The sequence below is a fragment of the Orbicella franksi genome, chromosome 5 (assembly GCF_964199315.1).
Source record: "Orbicella franksi chromosome 5, jaOrbFran1.1, whole genome shotgun sequence".
Taxonomy (NCBI): Eukaryota; Metazoa; Cnidaria; class Anthozoa; order Scleractinia; family Merulinidae; genus Orbicella; species Orbicella franksi.
Window position 1 is genome coordinate 19,578,874 of NC_138149.1, and position 7,950 is coordinate 19,586,823.

The window sequence follows — 7,950 nt, forward strand, 5'->3', positions numbered from 1 at the left end:
AAAAATGGTTAAATCGTTGGATGAAATTCCATATGGTGAAATGCCAAAATGGGGATCAACAGCACGATTCTTGATTCATAAAAAAAACTAGGTCTTGGTGTTCAAAAAAACGGAAAAAGCCGTCGAGTGAAGTAAACTGGCCAGAAAAATTAGCAGATGAATTACATAAACCAATAGAACGTAACTTTACTCGAAGGCGTGTGATAGTGAATCATATCGACGAAATATGGTGTTCTGATTTAGTTGAAATGCAGCAGTTCAGCAAGTGGACCAAGGGCTTCTGATGGTCTTAGACGTGTTTCGTAAATACGGTTGGATTGTTCCATTAAAGGATGAAAAAGGCGAAACTCTAACCGAAGCATACAAAACCATTTTCAAGGAGGGAAGAAAACCACAATATTTATGGACTGATAAGGGCAAAGAGTATTACAATAAACATTTCAAAGACTTATTAAACAAGAGTAAAATAACATTGTATTCCACTTAAAATGAAGAAAAATCATCTGTTTGTGAACGATGGAATAAAACAATAAAAACCAAAAAGTGGAAGCAGTTTACTATGCAGGCTAATACACACTATTTGAAAATTCTACCCACAATTTTACAACAGTACAATAACACCAAACACAGTTCAATTAAAATGACACCTGTTGAAGCTAGTAAAAAAAAGAACGAAGGAACTGTATATTTCAATCTGAATGGTAATACAGAACCATCATCAAAACCGAAGTTTAAAGTAGGTCACAGAGTTAGAATAAGCAAGTACAAAAGAAAGGTGTTCGACAACAACATTGTCATACTACCAGCCGACAACGAACGTGTCACTGTTGTTATGGACAAGACTGACTACTTTGAGAAAATGGACGCATTTGTTAACGACAAACAAACTTACGAAGAACTTAAACGCGACCCGACGCCAGCACTTCAACGTAAACTTAACAGCAAAATAATTACGCTTAAAAAGACTGACGCTATTGACACTCAACGCTACTATCGACTGAGGTGCTCAGTGCCTCAACCACCGAAACTTTACGGACTACCGAAACTGCACAAACCTGGTATACCGATGCGACCTATAGAGTCATTCTGTGGGTCCCCTACGTATCAACTGTCTGAGTATTTAACGACCATACTGCAAACCCTTACTGACAAATCAAGACGCAAACTACAATCTACGGAGAACTTTATTGACGCTATTAAGACAGTACAGATGTCTGACGACTACAAACTTGTGTCTTTTGATGTTCACCAGTATTTCACTTCAACTGGCATTACAGTGTACCGAGACCGCCATAAAACAATCTACTGTTAAACTACCGTTACCGACAGAAGACATCATGGACTTACTGCACCTTTACCTTACATCGACTTACTTTCAGTACAACAGTAAACACTACAAACAGTTGCATGGAACAGCAATGGGGTCGCCTGTTTCTGTTGTTGTCGCAGAAATTGTGATGCAACACGTGGAGGAGCGCGCCCTTGCAACTTGCCGACAAACGATACCGCTTTGGTCACGCTACGTTGACGACACCTTTACCGCCGTTCACAAAGACGAAATTGACGATTTTCACGACCACCTAAACGAACAGAACGCCGACATCCAGTTTACTAAAGAGATCGAAGAAAATGGAAAACTTCCTTTTCTAGACTGTTTGGTAAGCCGCGACAACAACGAACTACGAACGACAGTGTACAGAAAACCGACGCATACCAACAGATTACTTGACGAACCATCCTACAACCCGACTTCACACAAAGTCACAACTATAAAGACTTTAACGAGACGAACGCAACTAGTTTGTGACACACCGGACAGCTTACGTGACGAAAACAGATACCTTGAACGTGTTTTTCACAAAAAACAACTACAACGCTGACCTACAACCGACCTACTGAAGCTGACGCTACGAACAGGAACACTACACCTGTTACTATAGTGACTATGCCTTACATTAAGGGCACTTCTGAGATCATCTCACGGATCCTACAGCCCCACAACATTCGTGTAGCCCACAAACCTACAACTACGTTACGACACTTACTGACCAACGTGAAAGACGGACGAGACGAACCTAACGACAGACAGGCAGCAGTTTACAAGATCAAATGCTCCGACTGTCAGGCTTCCTACATTGGTGAGATTGGCAGAAACCTTAACACGAGACTGACTGAACACAAACGAGCCACGAGAAATGGTGATGACAACAATCAGATTGCTATACATCATCAACTGACAAACCACAGCATTGACTGGGACTCTGCTCAGTGCTTAACCTACAGTACAAACTATTTTCAACGACTGACTCTGGAAAGCTGGTACACTAACCTAGAACAAACGCCTCTTAACAGATGTCAACAACTACCGGAGCGTGAAGAATGATCATCGCAGTTAATTTTCCAATTTAAGCAATTGGAAAGAAGAAGCCTGAAAAAAATCAGGGCTTCAACGGCTTCATATAAACTTCACATCATTTCACTCCTCACGGGAAGATATGAACTCAATTAAGTGGCCTCGCTCCCAATGTGTGGCTTCATAGCTCAGTTGGTAGAGCATCGCACTGGTATCGCGGAGGTCACGGGTTCGAATCCCGTTGAAGCCCTGATTTTTTTCAGGCTTCTTCTTTCCAATTGCTTAAATTGGAAAATTTACTTACAAATTTGCGAGTTCACATTGGTACTGAACAGTAAAGGATGGAGGTTTCAAAACCTCTATAATATATCACTGTATTATCGAGACGTGCAAACCGGCAGCTATTTCCAATGTTGTTGACTGATCTGCAACTGCCTTCAAGTTTCATGATTTAAATTACTCGAAAAAAGTGATCAGACTCAACATATTACAAGAAAATCATAAAGCAAATGCAGTCTTTCATAAGAGAGTAAGTTAAGACGGAAAAAACTTTAGACAGAAAAGCTTGTTTAATGTAAGCTCCAGTTTAAATGCACAACTCTGAACAGTTAAGAATATTTTAAAGACTTACGTTCGGAGGCTTCGCGATATATCTTGAATTGCAGACATGAAACAGTTCGACATCGCTATTTTCCACAGAAATTAGAGAAGAATAATTGGTCGGTGCGAAGATGGCAGGTAATAAACCTTGAAATTTCCACAGCAAAATAAAAACTTCAGCTTCGTTCTCTTCCTGAGACGGGGAAACCTCTCCAGGCAACCAAGAATGCAACCGCGCTCGCCAGGAAAATAGCACAAAGCTGGTCCTTCATTCCCTTAATCCTGATTGTCCCAGAGCTGTCGTAAATTGCTAACAGCGAATAAAAAGTTATCGAATCGAAGGCAAATCCTGAACAAAAATGGCGGCGAAACATGTTTCGGTTTCGTCACGTTATTTTCGCGTTATGCGCATGTTCGTTATGTTAAGCTCATTATTGAGTTATTTTTTTGTAAAACAAATACGTCTTAGTCGGCGCGTCGGGTATGTTATGGACGGGTCAATGGATGAGTGAGTGAGTGAGTGAGTGAGTATAGTATAGTACAGTATAGTATAGTATAGTATAGTATAGTATAGTATAGTTTAGTATAGTATAGTATAGTTTAGTATAGTATAGTATAGTATAGTATAGTATAGTATAGTATAGTATAGTATATCTTTATTGCGCCTTACTCTCCAAAGGGAGGTATTGGTCTGTTTACAATAAAGGTTTAACATTAACTAGTACAATAAGAAATAACATTCACTTGATTCTTTTATAATTCAAATAAAATTAAATAAAAATTATAATGCTCATTTCGTTTGCAAGTTGAGAATCTCTTTTCTTTTTTTAAACATTAAGTTGATATATTTACCTATTATTTTTGATGTAACTCTATTGTCAGCTCTAAGTAAGTACTTAGTTCTCTCGTTATCGCTCAGATTTGCGTAAAGTGCATATTTTTTTGAAATGTGAGAATGGAGCTCAACTCTTATGGTAGCGTACCCCTGGCAATACATCAAGAAATGCTGTTCCTGTTCTACGCAATTTTCTTTGCATACTAAGCATGTTCTTTCCTCTACTGGGATTGATGCTCCTTTATTTTCATATTTTCCAGTTTGTATTCGTAATGCGTGACATCCTAACCTAAGCCTTGTCAGGCTAGTTCTGTGTGCTGAGTTTGTAACCGTTTTCAGGTAATTTTCAAATTGATAACTCTTTTTAACTTCCTTGTGCGTAAATTTTTCCCTTGAAGTTGTTGATGAACTGTTCTTAGTCTCAAGCCAGTTCTGTGAATACTGATTTCTAAGATTTTTGTTTATTTTTAATCGACTGTTCTTGAAGTGTTGCCGTGTTACTGGTTCTGTTGATTCTGTTACTTGATACCCCCTAGTGATTTCTTCATTAATTGTAACATCAAAGAAAGGTGTAGAAGTTGTTGCATATTGAAATGCTTCACGTAACAAAACGTTGCTACAAGAATGCTTCAATCTTTGCCAATAGCTAAAGATTGAGGCTTTTATATCAATGCTTAAAGGGTACCTCCCAAGCTCTGCCCTGCAGGCAATATTTTCTGTATACCATGGGATGTTTAGTGTTTGTTTACAGAACTTAATGTGGACTTGTTCAATTATGCTTTTATCAAAATGCGTTCTGTATGACAATAGTTCTGGTCCCCAAATTTCACATGCATAAAGTAACACGGGTTTAACAAGGGCATCGAAAAGTTTGTTCTTAATCTCAATAGTTGCTGAATCTGAGTTAGAAAAGGATCATTTTATTATCGAGAGAACTTTTGTGGCTTTTTTGCTGAGAATTTCTCTTGCATAGGTGTAACGACCGGATGAAGTCATTTCTATACCTAAATATGTTTGTTTATCGACAATTTGTAAAGTTTCATTATTGTATTTGAAATTTGTATTGTTTTTGTTTTGCCCGTTACCACTAAATATGATTATGTTCGACTTTTTAGTGTTGACTTTGAGCTTCCATTGCTGAGCGTGTTGATGAATTACATTGAGCGATTGTTGCAGCCCTTCCGGAGAAGGACTGATTACTAATAAATCATCTGCATACATTAAGCAGTTTATAGAGCGATTCCCTAACATCACACCTGGAGATTTGTTCTGTTTAAAATATTGCGGTAGATCATTCATAAATAACGAAAATAAAACTGGACTTAGGCCATCACCTTGTCTTATCCCTTTGTTACATGAAAAAAGTTCGGTAAGCGTGTTTTGATTAATTTTAACACAACTCCTAATTGACGAATACATGGACTTAATAACATTCAAGAATTTTCCTTGAATTCCATATTTGTGTAATTTATGAATCATACCGGATTGCCATACGCTATCGAAGGCTTTCTCGTAGTCAATGAAACCAACATAAAGTTTCTTGTGATGTTTGGTGTATTTATGGAGAAATTGCTCGAAAATGAATAAACTATCCGTGGTTCTAGAGTTTGGTCTAAATCCAAATTGTTCTGGATTTAGAACATTATGTTGCTCGATGAACTTATTCAATCTGTTTTGCAAAATTGATGTGAATAGTTTCCCTAAGCAGCTGGTTAAAGTAATTCCTCTATAATTGGCTGGAGATTTCTTATCGCCTTTTTGTTTGTATATTGGTTTTATAACACCAATGTTCCATTCAGTTGGGAAGGTGCCGTTTTCAATGATGTCGTTGAATATTCTTTCTAGAGAAGGCATGAGATAATACCGCCCATGTTTGATCATTTCATTCAGGATGGTGTCCGTACCAGATGCCTTTTTATTTTAGAGTTTAGATATTTGATCATGAATTTCTTTTGCAGTGATAGGGGCGTCTAAAATTTCATCGGTCATAGTTGTTGTTTGGTCAGGATTGTTTGGAAATATGACGTTTGCGTTCGTTTCTTGAGATTCGTCATATAAAAGGTTTTGAAAATGTTTTATCCAATCTTCTGGCGAAATATCGCAACTTTCTTCGACGGTCTCATTTTTACGAATTTTGTTTATTAGTTTCCAGAATTCGCCGCTTCGGTTGGAATTCAAATTGTTTATTTCATTTGAAAGTTGATTTTTATATGTTTTGTACATCTTTTTTACTAGCGTTTTGTATTTCTTTTTGAAGGTAAAGTATTCTTGTCGCAGTGATCGAGGAGCTGTGGGATTTATTTCCTTCGCCAGTTTCTGCAGCTTTTTCTTTAGTTGTCTGCAATTATTATCGTACCATGGTTTGTGTTTCTTCGTACATTTTCGCGTTTTACGTGATGTCTCCAGGCTTAGTTTTGCAACTGATTTTAGTATTTGATTGAACTGTGAAATCTCATCATCTATTGAGCTGTGGTGTGCTGCATTAAAGGATTGAAGCCTGTCTTGAATATCAATACTCGATAATGCACTTAGGAATTTATCTTTGCATTCTGACTTCCAAAGAAACTTGGTGAAGCTGTTTTGTGGAAACGCCCCCTTTCTTCGAGTATTTTTTGAGGTGTTGTAGTTCATGATGTCACGATTACTGGAGGCTAATTTGAGAACGATTGGACAGTGATCAGAATAAGGCGTCAAATACTGTATTTGAAATCCTAGCACTGTGTTTTGAAGATCTTCACTGACTATTCCGTAATCAACAGTGCTTGCTCAATTGGATTGATATGATGTTAGCTTGCCGTCTAGATCACTTGTAGCTCTACCGTTCAATATTCTCAATTTGTTTCCTATACATAATCGTAATACTTCGCCTCCTAGTTTGTTAACGGTATAATCTCCGTTGTTTCGTTTTGGCCAATTTTTATCGAGATTATATGCATCATCATCTGGCAGGAAATCGCAACAATCATTTTCAATAAAGTCATTTAAAGTTCCAGTCCTAGCATTTAAATCACCAAGCAAAATGATTTTACCTTGTTTGGAATACTTGTGTATTTCTTGTTCTAAAACGTTTAGGACGTCCTCACTTGCTTTTCGCTGAGACTGAAGTGGGGGTAAATAAACCGCCGCGAGATAAATGTCTGAATTTATACCAAAAAGCTGTCGTTTTAGGTGACACCAAATTATGTTTGGAGAGGCACTCTTTATATGAAAAACAAGGTCTGAATGTTTATTCTTTATCAAGACAGATACTCCGCCTTGACCTCGTTTACTTTTCGTGCTCCGTACGGTCGAGTGGACTATGTAATCCTGAAACATTAATGACTCATCTTTTGCCCATGCTTCTTGTCAGCAAATAATATCGAATTTTGATAGATTAGATTTAATTGATTTGATATTTAATTTTGTATTTGAAATGGTTTGATTGGTTGGTTTTAGCCTGGTTTTGAGTCCTTGAATATTCCATGAAATTATATTGAAAACATTATTTTGATTTAACCATGAAGAGTTCATTTGAAAAGAAAGAAAATATATATGTATTTATACGATCAACAAAACCCGGAAAAAATAAATGTAAGCTGTGATAATACTAACAAGGAAATATAGTACTTACTGATTATCGGGGAAATATAAAACTAAATATGTCTCACAAAAGTGTCTCAGATAAGGTTTACAGCTGGTTAACGTTTGCCAAGGCTTGTCAGCAGTAAGTTGATTAACTGTTGCACTGGACCTGCGTTCCTCCACTGTGAATTTCGTCCTTTTCTGCGGTTCTGTTGGTTCCACAGGAATGGCTTTTCCTGAAAACGGCGCTGTTTTGAGTGGTCTGAAGTGGCGTCGAATGAGTGTCCATTTTCTCTTGCCCATTTCTTCATAGAAGCAGTCAGACGTCCAAGGCCTTGTTTGTTGTAATGGACTCCGTCTCGTGTGAAGAAACCGGGGTCTTTCGCGTCTACCTCGAGGAATGCTGTATCCATCGACTTTATGTATTCATTAACTTCAGTTATTCTCGGACTGGGCGCATGGTGGTTGGGAGGAATTTCACAGAAGCATATTTTGGCGTTCGGAAATTTATCTGCAGACTTGATCTTTAAGGTGTTAAGTTTGGTTTTAATTTCATCGGTTGTGTTATCTCTAATGTTGTGTGTGCCTAAATGGTAAATGA

The 7,950-nt window shown here is 37.6% G+C and overlaps 1 non-coding gene across 1 annotated transcript; it reads left to right on the forward strand.

The window, feature by feature from the left end:
- The first annotated feature begins 2,530 nt into the window (after window positions 1-2,530).
- On the forward strand, window positions 2,531-2,603 carry Trnat-ggu (transfer RNA threonine (anticodon GGU)). The gene has a single exon. It is a non-coding gene; the product is annotated as a tRNA-Thr (tRNA).
- Window positions 2,604-7,950: the final 5,347 nt, after the last annotated feature.